This window comes from Arvicanthis niloticus, chromosome X, assembly GCF_011762505.2.
Source record: "Arvicanthis niloticus isolate mArvNil1 chromosome X, mArvNil1.pat.X, whole genome shotgun sequence".
NCBI classification, from domain to species: Eukaryota; Metazoa; Chordata; class Mammalia; order Rodentia; family Muridae; genus Arvicanthis; species Arvicanthis niloticus.
This window is the reverse complement of record NC_047679.1, coordinates 81,085,204-81,099,540: the sequence shown is the minus strand read 5'-3', so window position 1 is coordinate 81,099,540 and position 14,337 is coordinate 81,085,204. Positions and strand designations below refer to the sequence as shown.

General features: G+C 42.3%; 1 non-coding gene and 1 pseudogene across 1 annotated transcript; one reads left to right on the top strand and one right to left on the bottom strand.

The window, feature by feature from the left end:
• Nucleotides 1–1,035: 1,035 nt before the first annotated feature.
• LOC117695044 (lamina-associated polypeptide 2, isoforms beta/gamma pseudogene) lies at nt 1,036–12,728 on the top strand (annotated as a pseudogene).
• Nucleotides 5,735–5,880, bottom strand: LOC117695611 (small nucleolar RNA SNORA48). Its single transcript, XR_004604662.1, has one exon. It is a non-coding gene; the product is annotated as a small nucleolar RNA SNORA48 (small nucleolar RNA).
• Nucleotides 12,729–14,337: the final 1,609 nt, after the last annotated feature.

Sequence of the window (14,337 nt, the reverse complement as noted above, 5' to 3'; positions counted from 1 at the left end):
TGCAAGATAACTTAGCTGGTAAAGGTGCTTCCTGCCAATCCTGATGACCTGAGTTTAGGACCTGGGATAATATAGTGGCGGGAAATGAATTGACCCAATTGCCTTTTGACTTTCAAATGTGTACACACATACACACAGACACACAGACACACAGACACACACACACACAGACACACACACACACACACACAGACACACACACACACAGACACACAGACACACACACACACATACACACAGACACACACAGACACACACACAGACACACACACACAGACACACACACACATACACACAGACACACACACACACACATACACACAGACACACACACACACACACACACACTAAAATAAATAAATGTAATATTTTTTTAAAAGAATGAATCCCAAATCAAGACAAAAGAATGGGTGTCTAATTCCATCAAATAATTTTGTGGAACATGTTGGATGTTCATATTTTTATTTTTGGCAAATATTTTTTAAGATTTATTTAATTATTTTATGTATATAAATACAACACAGCTGTCTTCAGACACACCAGAAAAGGGCATCGGATCCCATTACAGATGGTTGTGAGCCACCATGTGGTTGCTGGGAATTGAACTCAGGACGAAGAGTAGCCAGTGCTCTTAACCGCTGAGCCAACTCTCCAGCCCCGTATTTTTAAATGTGCATTATACTTTTACCACAGTTGAATTACCAATATAAACCTCTTATGGTAATGATAATTTTTAATACCCCATTACACTTTAATTTTCTAATATTTGATTTCATAGTTTGGCAGATATTCACTGATGAAATCAGTTTATATTTTTCTTTCTGTCATACTAAACTTTTCCATTGTGGGTATTGTCTACAATAAATTAGCTGGGATTTTATTCTCTGGTCTAGAAATGGTTTATATACCAAGAACATTTTTGACTCCTTGCAAGTTGGAACAGCTTCGCTAAAGAGAAAGCAGGTGTCACCCACAGCTCCCAGGCTGAGCTCAAGTGTCCCACAAGTTTTGGAGTTCAGGGAGACTGTCGTTGAGATGCACCAGCAACGCTTCTTCCATTCCACCTGCACATTCCTGCTCTTGTGAGTTGCCCACTGATGATGATGCATATGAGGACACAAGGCTGGAAAGCAGCAGCAGCGGCACCATCTGGTAAACCTCCATGGGGCTGTGTGTGCGTGCGTGTGTGTGTGTGTGTGTGTGTGTGTGTGTGTGTGTATGTGTTGGGGGGACAGGGAGGTCTGAGTGCTCACTTCCTTTCACGCCTCGAATCTCCATTTTTGGAAGAATATTCTTTATTGTTTATTTATCTGTTCAGTTTTTAAATTCTTTTTTAAAGATTTATTCTGTTCTCTAAACAATACAACACAACTATGTATACAGCATTTCCAGTGCTGTTAGGTATTATAAGTAATCTACAGTTTAGACAGTATCATTTATTCCTTTGGGAATATGCCAAGGAGGGGTATAGCTGGATCATATGGTCGATTAAATTTTAGTTTTTTGAGAATTCTCTACACTGATTTCCAGAGTATCTGGACCACTTAACAATTCCACCAACTGTAAATGAAGCTTTTATTTTCTCCAGAACCTGGCCAGCATCGTTTGTTTGTTTTGTTAATCAGCTATCCTGATTGAGGTAAGATGAAATCTCAAAGTTGTTTTAATGTTCATTTCCCCGATTGCTAGGAACAATAAAAATCTTGAGGCATTTCCTAGTTGTTTTTATTCCATCTATCTGTTCTCTAGAGTATGTTTTGACATCTTGTCAAATATTAGGTGACTATAGTCACAAATACTCATGTTTGGGTCTTCTATTTTGTTGCATGGTTTGCATGTCTGTTCTGGTGCCAGTACCATATCCAAAAGCAGTTTTTAAAATGGCACCCAGGGCTGGGCATAATGGTGCATGCTTTTAATCCCAGCACTTCAGCACTTCAGAGGCAGAGGGTTTCTGAGTTCGAGGCCACCCTGGTCTATACAGTGAGTTCCAGGACAGCCAAGGCTATGTAGAAAGACACTGTCTCAAAGAAAAACAACACCCAAAGTCATAGTTAGGCTTGGGAGAGAATTTTATGTATTTTCTAAAACCACTGAACTGAGAGAAACTGTGACTGAACAATGCCAAAGCAGTATATTCTCGGAGTTAATTAGTTTCATTAAAGGAGATTCATCAAGCAGTTCTGTGTTTTCCCAGTTGGAGTCCTATTTCAGGTAAGCCAAATCCCTGAGGTAGTAAGGTGGAAACTTCCTTCTCATTTAAAAGAGTGTTGATTAATAAGAATACTAGAATGATCTGATTCAAAAGCTACCAGTTTGTGATACCCCTCAATGAAATGATTGATTCAGACAAGGACATCTGATGTTTAAAAGCATCAGGTGCTCTTCAAGAGGGAGGCCCATAACTTCACAAAAGAGGAATTATACTGCCATGTTAGGGCTCTTTATAGAAATGCAGTGTGTGTGTGTGTTTGTGTGTGTGTGTGTGTGTGTGTGTGTGATTTAGAATGGCTTACAGGCTGTGATCCAGATAATTCAACAATGGCTGTCTACCAATAGAAGAACCAAGACTCTAGTAGTTGTTCAGTCCACTAGGCTGGGTGTCTCAGCTGGTCTTCAGTATACACAAGAATCCTGAAGAAGTAGGTTCTGAATTCCAGAGAAGGAATTCATTTGCTAGAAAAGCAAAAGCAAGGAAGGAGGGAGGGAGGGAGAGAGAGGGAGAGAGAGAGCAAGAGAAGAGGAGGAGAGGAGAGGGGAAAGGAGGGGAGAGCAAGAGAAGAGGAGGAGAGGAGAGGGGAAAGGAGGGGAGAGGAAAGGAGAGGAGAGGAGGGGAGGGGAGGGGAGGAGAGGAGAGGAGAGGAGAGGAGAGGAGAGGAGAGGAGAGGAGAGGAGAGGAGAGGAGAGGAGAGGAGAGGAGAGGAGAGGAGAGGAGAGGAGAGGGCTTCCTTCTTCCATGTACTTTATATAGTCTTCCTGCTGAAGTTGTGTGGTCCTGATTAAAAGTGGATCTTCCTACCTCAAAGATCCAAATTAGAAGTGGGTTATCCCAATTCAAATGATTTTTCGAGACAGGGTTTCTCAGCGTAGTTCTGGCTGTCCTGGAACTCACTTTGTAGACCAGGCTGGCCTCGAACTCAGAAATCCACCTGCCTCTGCCTCCCAAGTGATGGGATTAAAGGTGTGCGCCACCACCGCCCGGCTCAAATGATTTTAAGAAAAAAAATCTGTCAAAGGTGTGCCAAATCATTTGGGTTTTAGTTAATTCCAGATGTACTCAAGTTGACAACCAAGAAAAGCCATCATAACCAAACAACAACTTAACACATTGTGATTTAGCAGGGTTTTTCTACTTCCTTTAAAATTTACATTTATTTATTTTATTAGTGTTTTGCCTGAAAGCATGTACATGAACCACATGCATGGAGGTCAGAAGAGAGTGTTGAATCCTCTGCAACTGGAGACACAGAGAGCTGTAAACAGATCCTGAAACAGCACCCAGGTCTTCCATAAGAACAAGAAGTACTCTTAACTGCTGGACCATCTCTCTTTCCAGCTTCTTGAGACAGACGAGTTGATGGCTTATTCCCAGCTACTCTTGTTTTCAAATTGGGTTTATTGAGGAATAGTTTTCACAAGCCTTAAAATTCATGTTTTCTCTTTTTAAAAGCTTTGTACTGATTCTTTGTGAGTTGCACATCGTGCACCCCAGTCCTGCTGATGCCCCCATCCCCTAATATCCACCCCCCCCAAAATAACACACACACCCCAAATGACTCATTGTAATGACTGATTCTAGGTCTGGTTTGAGGTTTCTGGCTCCTGAGACACCATTTATATTGCATCCTCACTGGGACTCTTCCCCATTATCCTGCTGTTGCTGTGTCACAGAGATTCTGCAGCTTTGAAACTGCAGGACTCACCTTTTCATGCATACCAACTGTTTGTTGATTATATAGATTTTTGGGGCAGTCCAACTCAGAGCCCTGGATCTGGGTGGTAGCTGAGCCAGTCAGCCCACTGGTGAGCTCTCCCTTATCTGAACTGTCAGGGTGAGCTCTCCATCTCACTGTTTGGGCTAGGCCACCCACTGCTATCATCATCAGAAGGCAGGGTCAGTTCTCCCACTCTCATGCCCTCAGAAGCAGCTTACTTGAACACACACCTCCAGAGCCAGCTCCACAGTGCTGCCCAGTCAAGACAAGTGCTGCATCCTCTGATGGGCTGGATCAGCTCTCCTACTCTCACACCCTGGGGGGCTGGCTCACCTGTGACTTTGCCATCAGGGCCAACTCTTCCAACCACTGCAGGTGGTGAGGTGGGGGAAGACTCATACCACCTCACAGCAGACAGGTGGTGGGACAAGATCTCCTGCATTCTTGCCCTCAAGGCTGCCTCACCTGTGCCCCTCCTACCAGAGTCAGGGCGACACTATCTAGTACTGCAGCCAGTGACGGGCAGGGCTAGCTCACCTGTTCTCATGACCCTAGGGGTCAGCTCTCCAGACTGCCTCCAGTGGTAAGAGGCAAGGGGCCAGAAGGCATCTACCTCCCCCTGCCCAAGCCACTTCATGTCAGAGGAGGGGTGGGGTCAGCTCTCCCATGCTCACATCCTTGGCGCAGCCTCACCTGCATCTGTACCAGCAGGGTCAGGCCGGCTAGACTGTGCAGATGAGGTGCCGGGCCAGGTCTCTCTCACTTATGACTCTTATGGGCAGCTTTCCCCACTGCCAGACTCAGCTCTTCAACACTCACGCCCTCAGGGCCAGTATACACACACACACACACACACACACACACACACACACACACACACCCCACCTCCACAACCACCACAAGAGCCAGTTCCACTGAGCTGCCTGGGTGAGGCTCAAGGCCTGCTGCTCCCTAGTGTTGCTGCTGTTGAGAAGTGGGGCCAGCTCTCCAGAGCTGCAGCCAGCGAGGGGTGGGACCAGTTCTGCACAGCCGCTAGCCATCTACATGGTCCTCAGCTGCTGCCCGGCCCAGGGACATCCCCATGTTCTATAGTGGTAACAGAAGCCACGGGAATCGTCATGGACCCCTACTGCTGCACAGTCACAGCCATGGCCCTCAGCAGCAGCTCAGGCTGGGACCTCACTATGGCCTCACTGTGGCAGGACTGGCCACTCACAACACAACAGGCTGCTCCTCTCCACCCTGGAGTCTCCAGTTCCATCTCTCTTCATAATGCTGAAGCTGCTCCACTTCTCCCTCTCTCTCTCATTTGTCCACTACGTGTTCACATTGTGGTGGCTCCTGCTGCAGGTGGGGCATTGTGGCTATTCTCTGCCTGTGCTGTGTTCTGGAGGGCAGGTCTGTGTGTGGCATGGTGGTCTGCAGCTCTCTGTCTTTCTCCTTCACGGTACTGCATGGTGATAGGCCGAGACTCTGTGGGTCTGAGGCCCACCTGGACAATGGGGCAAAAGGCAGGCCTGTGGGTGTCTTTCCCCACCTGCAGGACGTGACATGGTGGAATGCAGGTCTCTGTCTTCCTCCCCCTGCCCTGTGCTGCCTGGATTTGATTGATTGATTGATTGATTGATTGATTTTGGTTTTTCAAGACAGGGTTTCTCTGTGTAGCCCTGGCTGTCCTGGAACTCACTCTGTAGACCAGGCTGGCCTCAAACTCAGAAATCTGCCCGCCTCTGCCTCCCAAGTGCTGGGATTAAAGGCATGTGCCACCACCGCCCGGCGACTTGATTTGATTTTGACTTTTCTGTGTCCTAGGCAGAAAACAGATTTGGTCACCAAATCAGGCATCAAGCTAGGATGAACAAAGGACTGTTGTCTGCTCTGCCCGGACTGATTTAAGAACACCACCAACAACAAGCAAGATGTCTCTTTGCCCATTGCGAAGGGAAGGGCGAAGGGAAGGAGAATTCCGTTTTATTTATTTATTTATTTATTTGTAACATTCTATGAGCTTTTGTTTTGTATATATGATTTGTAGTTTGGGATATTTTGTTTTTGTTTTAAAAAAAACCAGTTTCACTATGTAGCTCAAAGACTCAGCTTGTGATATTCCAACCACAGCCTCTTTAGTGCTGGGATTACAGGCATTCTCTCCACACCAAAGTTCTACGAATATTGACAATTGGATACGATCATGTATGTACTACCACAATCATGAGATACAATAATTTAATCACTCCCACAACATTCTCTTGTTCCCCATGTAGTCTATCTTCTCTCCTCAACCTGGAAATTACTGCTACAAATTTTGCCTCTTTCAAAATGTATAAATATGCCGGTCATTTATAACCGCCCACGTTTCACTTAACATAATGCTTTTGAGTTTCATTCATATTATGGATTGGTTGAATATACTAGTACTTCCTTATTGCATTTGTATAAATAGTAAAATTTGCCCATTCATTCATCAGTTGATGGACACTTGGATCTTTTCCAGGTTTACCCCATTACAAACAAAGCTATTATGCAGATTTGCATATAAGTCTTTGTGTTAATCCATGTTTTTGTTTCTATTGTATAAATACTTAAGATTTGGCTTGTTAGGCATTTAAAAAATACATATTTGGTCCTATTTTAAAAGCTATTTTTAATGTGTCTGTACCATCTTACATTTCCATCAGAATTATGTGAGAGTTTTGCTTTATCCAGTCTTATTCTGCACTTGGTTTTGTCATTTTTTTTTTTTTTTTTTTTTTTGAGACTGGATCTCAAGTAGCCCAGGTTGGCATCCTCCTCCTTGTGTATATGAGGATAATAATTTCTGATCCTCCTGCCTCCAACTCACTGTTCTGGGCTTATAGCCTTATATAGCAGTACACCTAGTTCACACAGTGCTGAGGACTGAAGCAGGGCTTTGGACGTGCTAGGCAACTGCTATAGCAGCTCAACTCCATCTGCAGTCCCAATTCCCTTCTATATTGTGAACAAAGGTCCTTCACTAGTTTTGTTGCTTTGCAAATGCCTTACCCGAGGTTATGGTTTTGCTTTTCATTTTCTTAACGGTCTCTTGAGAAGGAGATTTTAATTTTGATAAATCCAGTTTATTGGTTCTTCAGGGTTTGGGCTGTTTATGTCCTCACAAAAGATCAAAAAGATTTTTTTATCACTTCTAGATATTTTGTCATTTAAGCTCATACATGTAAATTGGTGATACATTTCAGCTATTTTTTCATAGACTCTGTGAATCAGGGTTCATTCGTCTCCATATCCAATTGTTTGTTCTACCACCATTTGTTGAAAAGATTTTTTTTCTTCCTCTGATGAGTTATCTCGATGCTTTTATTTAAAATCAGTTGGCCAAATGTGTGTGGCTCTAATTCTGTCCTCTGTATTCTGCTCATTGATCTGTGTGCCCATCTAGTCCAAACCACATTCTTGCTATCTGTGCTTTCCAGTAAGTATCAAATACTGGGAATTCTTCAATTTTGTTCTTTCCCTAAATGCTTTTGGTATTCAAGGCTATTTTAGAATCGGCTTGTCAAAATTTTTATCCCACCCAAAAAAAGGGCTTGCTTGGATTTCATATCCCACAAATTTTCTTACATCATAATTTCCTTTATCACTCGGCTCAAAATGTTTTCAAATATCTGTTTTATTTCTTCTTTAAACAACAAGTTATTTTAAAGTACATTTCTTGGGACTCAGGGGTTAAGAGCACATACTGCTCTTCCAGAGAACCCAGGTTTGGTTCTCAGCACCCACAGGCTGGCTAACAATTGTACCTCCAGTCCCAGGGGTCCATTGCACTCTTATACCCTCTCTGGTTATCCAGCATGCATACAAACCTACACATAGGCAAAACACTCATACCATAAAACATAAGTTGAAATAGAAATACAGTTCTTACTTTCAAAGCATACAGTGAATTCTAGTTTTTTGCTTCATATCTAACTTTATTTCATAACGGTCTGTGCTGTGTCCATCTTTGCAGTTTGTTGAGACTTGTTTTACATCCTTTGTGTAGTCAATTTTGTAGATTTGTTTTTTCATTTCTAATGAGAAAGTAAACTATCTACTTTTAGAGTGGAGACTTGTGTATTCATTAGAGTTATATTAACATGATGAATTATGCTAGTCAAGGATTTTATATTCTAACTAATTTTGTCTTATTATTTTACCAACGATGAGAATTTTTTATTCCCCATTATATTTAGGCAATAAATCACTATACAGCAATAATAGTGAATCATTTACATTCTCATGCAACCAGATGGATGATTAATGAACTGATAATGGGGAGTGGGGAAAAGGCAGACACAAAGGAGTATTCTCTGGATGATTCTATTTAGATAAAATTCAAAAACCAGACAAAACTCATCTAGGTTTTTATAAGTCCCAACAATGACTGCACCTGGCTGGGGGAGAGGGTATCAATGTGGGGTATAGGAAACTAGGAATATTTTTTTTTTAATTTGGTTTCTAGCCAGACAAATATGTTTGCTTTGGTAGCAGTTATCAAGGTATATATTTACAACTTGTGAACTTTTGTTAGCATTTTAAAAGTCAATCCAGACCTGGTATCCCATGCCTGTAATGCTAGCATTTGGAGGCTGAGCCTGAGTGAGATGGAACCCTAAAAACGATTGCCCTATATTGACCTGTTTTAACTCACTCGCCACTATGTGTGTGTCAGCAAATCTCAGAAAGGTGTAGGCTGCTCTAATTGATGGGTTCTGAGTGTTTATTCCTATATCTTTCTGTTATCGTGTATTTTCCAACACTTCTATAAAGTGTATTATTTAAATCTCAAGGAAAGAATAAAATAATACTGCACATACTAAGAGAGCTCCTCATTCATTCCTCGTTGTCATAAAGCAAACTAATTCCACTCGTGGTCACTACCAAGTGTCCAACTGGTCTCTTCATTCTATAAGCCCAGTGTCTTCCCCAAAGACATAAATTGATCCATAGCCTTCCTGAGACTCCATTGCTACGTCTTTTAAAGAGATGGTGATAATACTCCTTTAAAGAGTTCATCAACTGCATACTATCATCACAGATGTACAAAGTGTTCAAATCTGTCCATTTCATTCCAGCCTGCTAAAGAGGCACACGCAGAACACAGGAGACCCTTAAGGAATCAGGACATCGTGCAGTTTTCCAACAGCACAGAGCACATTGGGGGATGAGGCTGTAAACATAACCTGGATCCATGTGTTGAAGAGCCTTGAATGCTCCTTGGGAAAAGTCTGGAGTCCCTTATTAGGAAGTAGAGTTCCTCTGTGTTTCTGTAATTGTAGCAGTGCCTGCTTCAGAGATACTGCTCTGGGAAATGATGGGTTAGAATGCCTTACAGAGGAATTGGTACTTGGGAGATGATGGTTGGAATTACATTCTTTGCAGGTAAATTTGCTCTCCAGTGAGACTTAAACAACAAAGAAGAGAATGGGGAGGGATAACAAGAGTACATGGGGAAGGAGGAGAAGCAGAGGGAGACAGAGTTCCATCAAGCCTCTGATATGAAGAGGTCTCTGCAAATAGGATTATTGAGTTGTTCAGATTGCACACAAAAAGTGAAGGCTTTCTCTTGGAATACATTCCTTAAGCCACTAGCAGCATGGCCAGTTAGCAATTGAAAAATATTGTCTACTGGACCTAAGGGGCCAGAGTGTTCTATAATAAAATTTGAGAGGGGTGAGCACAAACTGTTTACAGTGAATCCACCTTGGCTGTATACAAAGAGGAACTAAGAAGCTGGCAGTGGCCAAGGATAGGAGGCTAGTCCATAAAGAGGTTTCTGCTGCTTCTTGGTTGGTTAGTTCTAAAACCAGAACATGGCATGGCCTCAATCAGTAATTCTCAACACCCAAGAAAGTAATATAGATCAGCTAATTTTCTTTACTTTAATGATCCAGCTTAAAGCTGTCAGTTAAAATGATCTTTTTGAAAACATTGTTTCAGTGTCCAATCTCAATCTTCTAACTTAATTTAGGTAGGACATTACATAAGGCTTATCAAGAGGCAAACCAAGGCTGAGAAGGCTGTGGCACATGGGCAGCTCAAACTGTATTTTCCTCTCTGAGAGCCTTCTCTACAGTATGGACAGATCATCCAACCTTGTCTGAGAATAACAGGCAGGAGGAGGTACAAGCATTCAGGAGGCAGAGGCAGATAGGAGTTCCAGTCAAGGCTATAGCACATAACAAGGATCTGTCTCAAAAATATCAGCCAGGTATAGTGGTGCCCACCTTTCATCCCAGCACTCATGAGGCATAGGCAGGCTGAACTCTGTGAATTTGAGGCCAGCCTGGTCTATAGAGAATATTCCAGGACAGCCAGGGCTATATAAGAAGACCCTGATTCAACAAACAAACAAAAATACTCCTTGTGGTTGGCAATGTGGCTCCGTGGTCTTGATCTAACACAAGGAAGGATTCCCAGCATCTCAAACAATCCAGCACACTTACATCATCTGTTTTTCTTTTCAGTTCTGGGGATTCATACACGCATGCTAGGCAGGTAGACTGTTGCTGAGTTGTATCCCCAGACTACAACATCATTTGCTGTTGTTCCTTTTTATTGGGGTTCAGAAACCGCCACACAAACCATCTGAACACTGATCTCAGTTAAGCAAGAATAGTTAATTGAATGAATACCCCAAGACTGAACTTCAAGACCACAAAAAAAAAAAAGGACTCAGGAGCCTAACTGTGGTACCAGTTTGTTCTCAGGGCAGGCTTATAAAGGAAAAGAATACCACAATGAGCTCATATTGAGGAGGAGAGAAGTACAGGAAGTACTACCCGGGGGTCAGCCCTGACTCAAGCCATTTTAGACTAACAGTTCATAGTGACCTTTAACTTGACGGGTCCTAAGTAAAGCTTTGTGCAATTTCTTAAGATGAACAAATCTCATACAGAACATAATAGAGTATGTGGGCAGCATGACCCAGCTCTGAGTCAAGCTATTTTTCTGTGTCAGTGACTGGAAGACATGTTATAGCTGCAATATGAAATAGCTGGGAGGCATGGTACAAAAATGGCTACAGCTATGCTAGGGGTGGGTGGCTCACCTCAACACCTCTTGCTCATGTTTTAAAAGTGATAAAGTAATGAGTTTCCTTATGACGCTTCCATGACACTTTAGTGTTTGCTGATCTTTGTCCCCACACACTCAACCCTGTCCCTTTGCTTTCCTCCTACAGCTCCTGTTCCCAGGGACCCCACTTCTGTTTTTGGTGTCGTTGTTGCAGATATTCTTTTGCCTTCTCTCTTCCTCAATCCTCCCTTGGTCTCCCTTTTCTCTTTTCATAGTGCCCTTTCTGCTTTCATGACTGACAGGCACACACACGCACACCACATAAAAATTAAGATACAAGCTCTAAGTATTAAAGAAAATGTGGTTTTTTTGTCCGGAGACTTTGTATGTTTGTTTCTTTGTTTGTTTTGAAATAGCATCTTTCTATGTAGGCCTGGGCTGTCCTAGAACTTGCTATGTAGATCAGACTGGACTTGAACTCACAAAGAAAGACACCCTCGCCTCTGCCTTGCAGCACTATGGCAAACCTGGATATAATCATTTCCAGCCCCATTCATTTTGCTCAACAAATATCATAATCTTATTTTTATTTTTAGCTGCATAAGATTCTGTTGTACGTTGGCTTGTATATGATATTTTCACAATCAACTTTTGTTTGTTTGTTTTTAAATCATGTGGGGGAGGGGGAGTCTGTTGCATTCGTGCCAGTAGGTTTTTGTGGAGGTCAAAGGATTCAGATTCTGGACCTAGATTTGCAAGTGGTTGTGGGTCAGCCACCCCATGTAGATCCGTGGAATTGAACTCTGATCTTCTGAGAGACCAGTATGTGCTTTAGACCAGTATGTGCTTTTAAATGCTAAGCCATCTCTCCAGGCACCCTTTTTTGTTTTTTGAAGCTGTTTGCATTCATAATATTATATGAAACAGTGAGTACAATATGCCTTTTTTTGAGGCGAAGTTTAAGTGTGTAGCTGTCTTGGAACTCACAATGCAGAGCCAGGCTGGCCCTGAACTCACATAAAGCTGTCTGGATCAGCTTGTGAAATACAGGGGGAATCACGGTCCTATTGTGGAAACAACTAGGGAACTATATGAAAAACAGTTATTGAAACAGAAGGAACAAGGAACCGAATCAAGATCTCCTCGACCACCTTTATTCCTCAGCAGAAAATACGAGACAGAATGGTAGTAATGGCTTTGACAGGTACGGTGACAATGACAAAAACAAGGACAAAATAGAGCCCAAGCTTAAGAAAGGAGGGCCACAAAAGGGCAGGGCAAAGACTCTGATAACATTCAGGCCAAGAGGAATTGAGCATAATCAGAACCCTTCTCAAGCTGAAATAATTGAAACTGAAAGGCAAGCAGACATTCAAAAGGTGGGCCTCAAAACAAACAAATAATTAGAAAAGACGGGCCTGTGTAAATGTTACCTTGTGAGTCTACAAGAGGGTGGAGAAGAACTGCAAGGAAAGGAGCAGGAGACTCAGGAGACTTCTTTATAGATGGTGTAATAATTCCAGACAGTACTCCATCACTGAAACTGTAACGGCTTCCAGCAACAGATCCTTAGTTGTTGGAATATTAACTGGAAATTTCAAGCATGCAGTTCCTAGTCTTCCAGTCACTGAAGTCTCATACACAACCAGAAGAAAAGCAAAGAAACCACTGAGGAGAGCTGAATTGGAAGAGAGAGAGAGAGAGAGAGAGAGAGAGAGAGAGAGAGAGAGAGAGAGAGAGAGAGAGAGAGAGAGCTGAATTAGGAGAAAGAAGGAGAGAGCTGAATTAAGAGAAAGAAGAAAAGAGGAGCAGAAAGAAACATTCTTAAGGAAATGGTCCTCTATAAAAACATCCATGGCAACAGAATCAATGGTAGTTGCTGCAGACCAACAAGTCAGGGTGCAGGCCAGTCACTCAAACTCTTCAAGTGGAGGAATCATCTAAATATGCCTCTAAATATGTTCCCCTGGCAGATGTCCCAAGACAGAGAAGGGATGTCCCATTCCCATATGGATAAAAGTGGTGCTGTTTGTTATTGAAGTTTTTTTTTTCATTTTCAACCTTTCAAGCCATGGAAACCAAGGAAATCCCTTCTCTAATTTTCTTCAAGATGTTAAAATATCAATTGAAGTTGGATATTTTGGCACATTCAACTTAATATCCTGTAATAACTTGTAGAAAACGTTTGCGTCCACTTGTTGACTGAAAAAAAAAAAAAAACTACAATTCCACCTCAGTAAAGTTACCATTTGTCAAGAGCCCAGTATGTTATCTGTCGTGAGCAGGTTATGATAAGGGTTTAGGGTCCCTGTGTGAAGAGGAGCGACAGGTCCTCTCCACTCAGGAATTGTATACAGGATTGACTGTGAGATGGTTGGTTCCTCGAGAGGGGAGAGAGTATGCCAGAGACAGAGGTTTGATATTTAAATGCTCTTTAATAATGCACAGCAAACAATATATTATCACCAATGCTAAAGCTATTGTAACAACGAGGTATTGCCACATTTCCTATGCAGTGACTCTATCAATGTCAGTACACTAATAATAAGTTGGTAATCAACAAAGAAGTAAACATAGCAGTAAGTACATTATTATTCATGAGTTATACAACCCGAGTCCTTATGACAGTAGTTCCCAGCAGCTCAGGTCCAGAGAGTGCTTGACCATGAAGTTAGAGGCTTTGGATCTCTCGACTGTCTCTTTGATGATCAGGTACAGAATGCCCAGTCTCTCGGCTGCTGCTTTGATGATCCATGCTGCAGAGTGCTTGGCTGCAGAGGAGGCCTGAACGGAGGATCACGCTAGGTTACCATAGCTACCAGTGTGATGAAGTGCTCCGGCCAAGGGCTCCTATTTTTATGCTTGAATAAGGGTTACTACTGACGTACACAGCAGATAAACACATCTGGTTATCTGTGGGGCAATGGCTTCATTACAGCTGGTTATCACACTTATTCAAAACAACTTGTTTTTGTACACAAATATTTTGATTCATAAGGTTTCAAAACAACTTCTGGTTATCTCAGTACTTCAAAACAACTTCACTTCAAACTTGTTTTCTTTCCTATTACAAATATGGAGTTGGTCCTGTTAAGGGCCCACTCCTTACACCATTGCATCACACAGCAAGCGGGATGCATACATGGACTTTGTTTCAATATTCTGGACTTTAGAGATCACACTGTGTCATATGAATAATCTTTTCTAGCTCTGAAACGTTTCTGTAGGCTGTGTTTTTTTAATGTGGACAGGCTTATTTCACTTCGGGGGTTGGGGAAATAGATTGTTTTGTATATTTGGAAAACAAGGCAAATGTGGTGATGTAATGTGAAACTGCACGTTAATTCTTAACAAAAAGATCTATGAC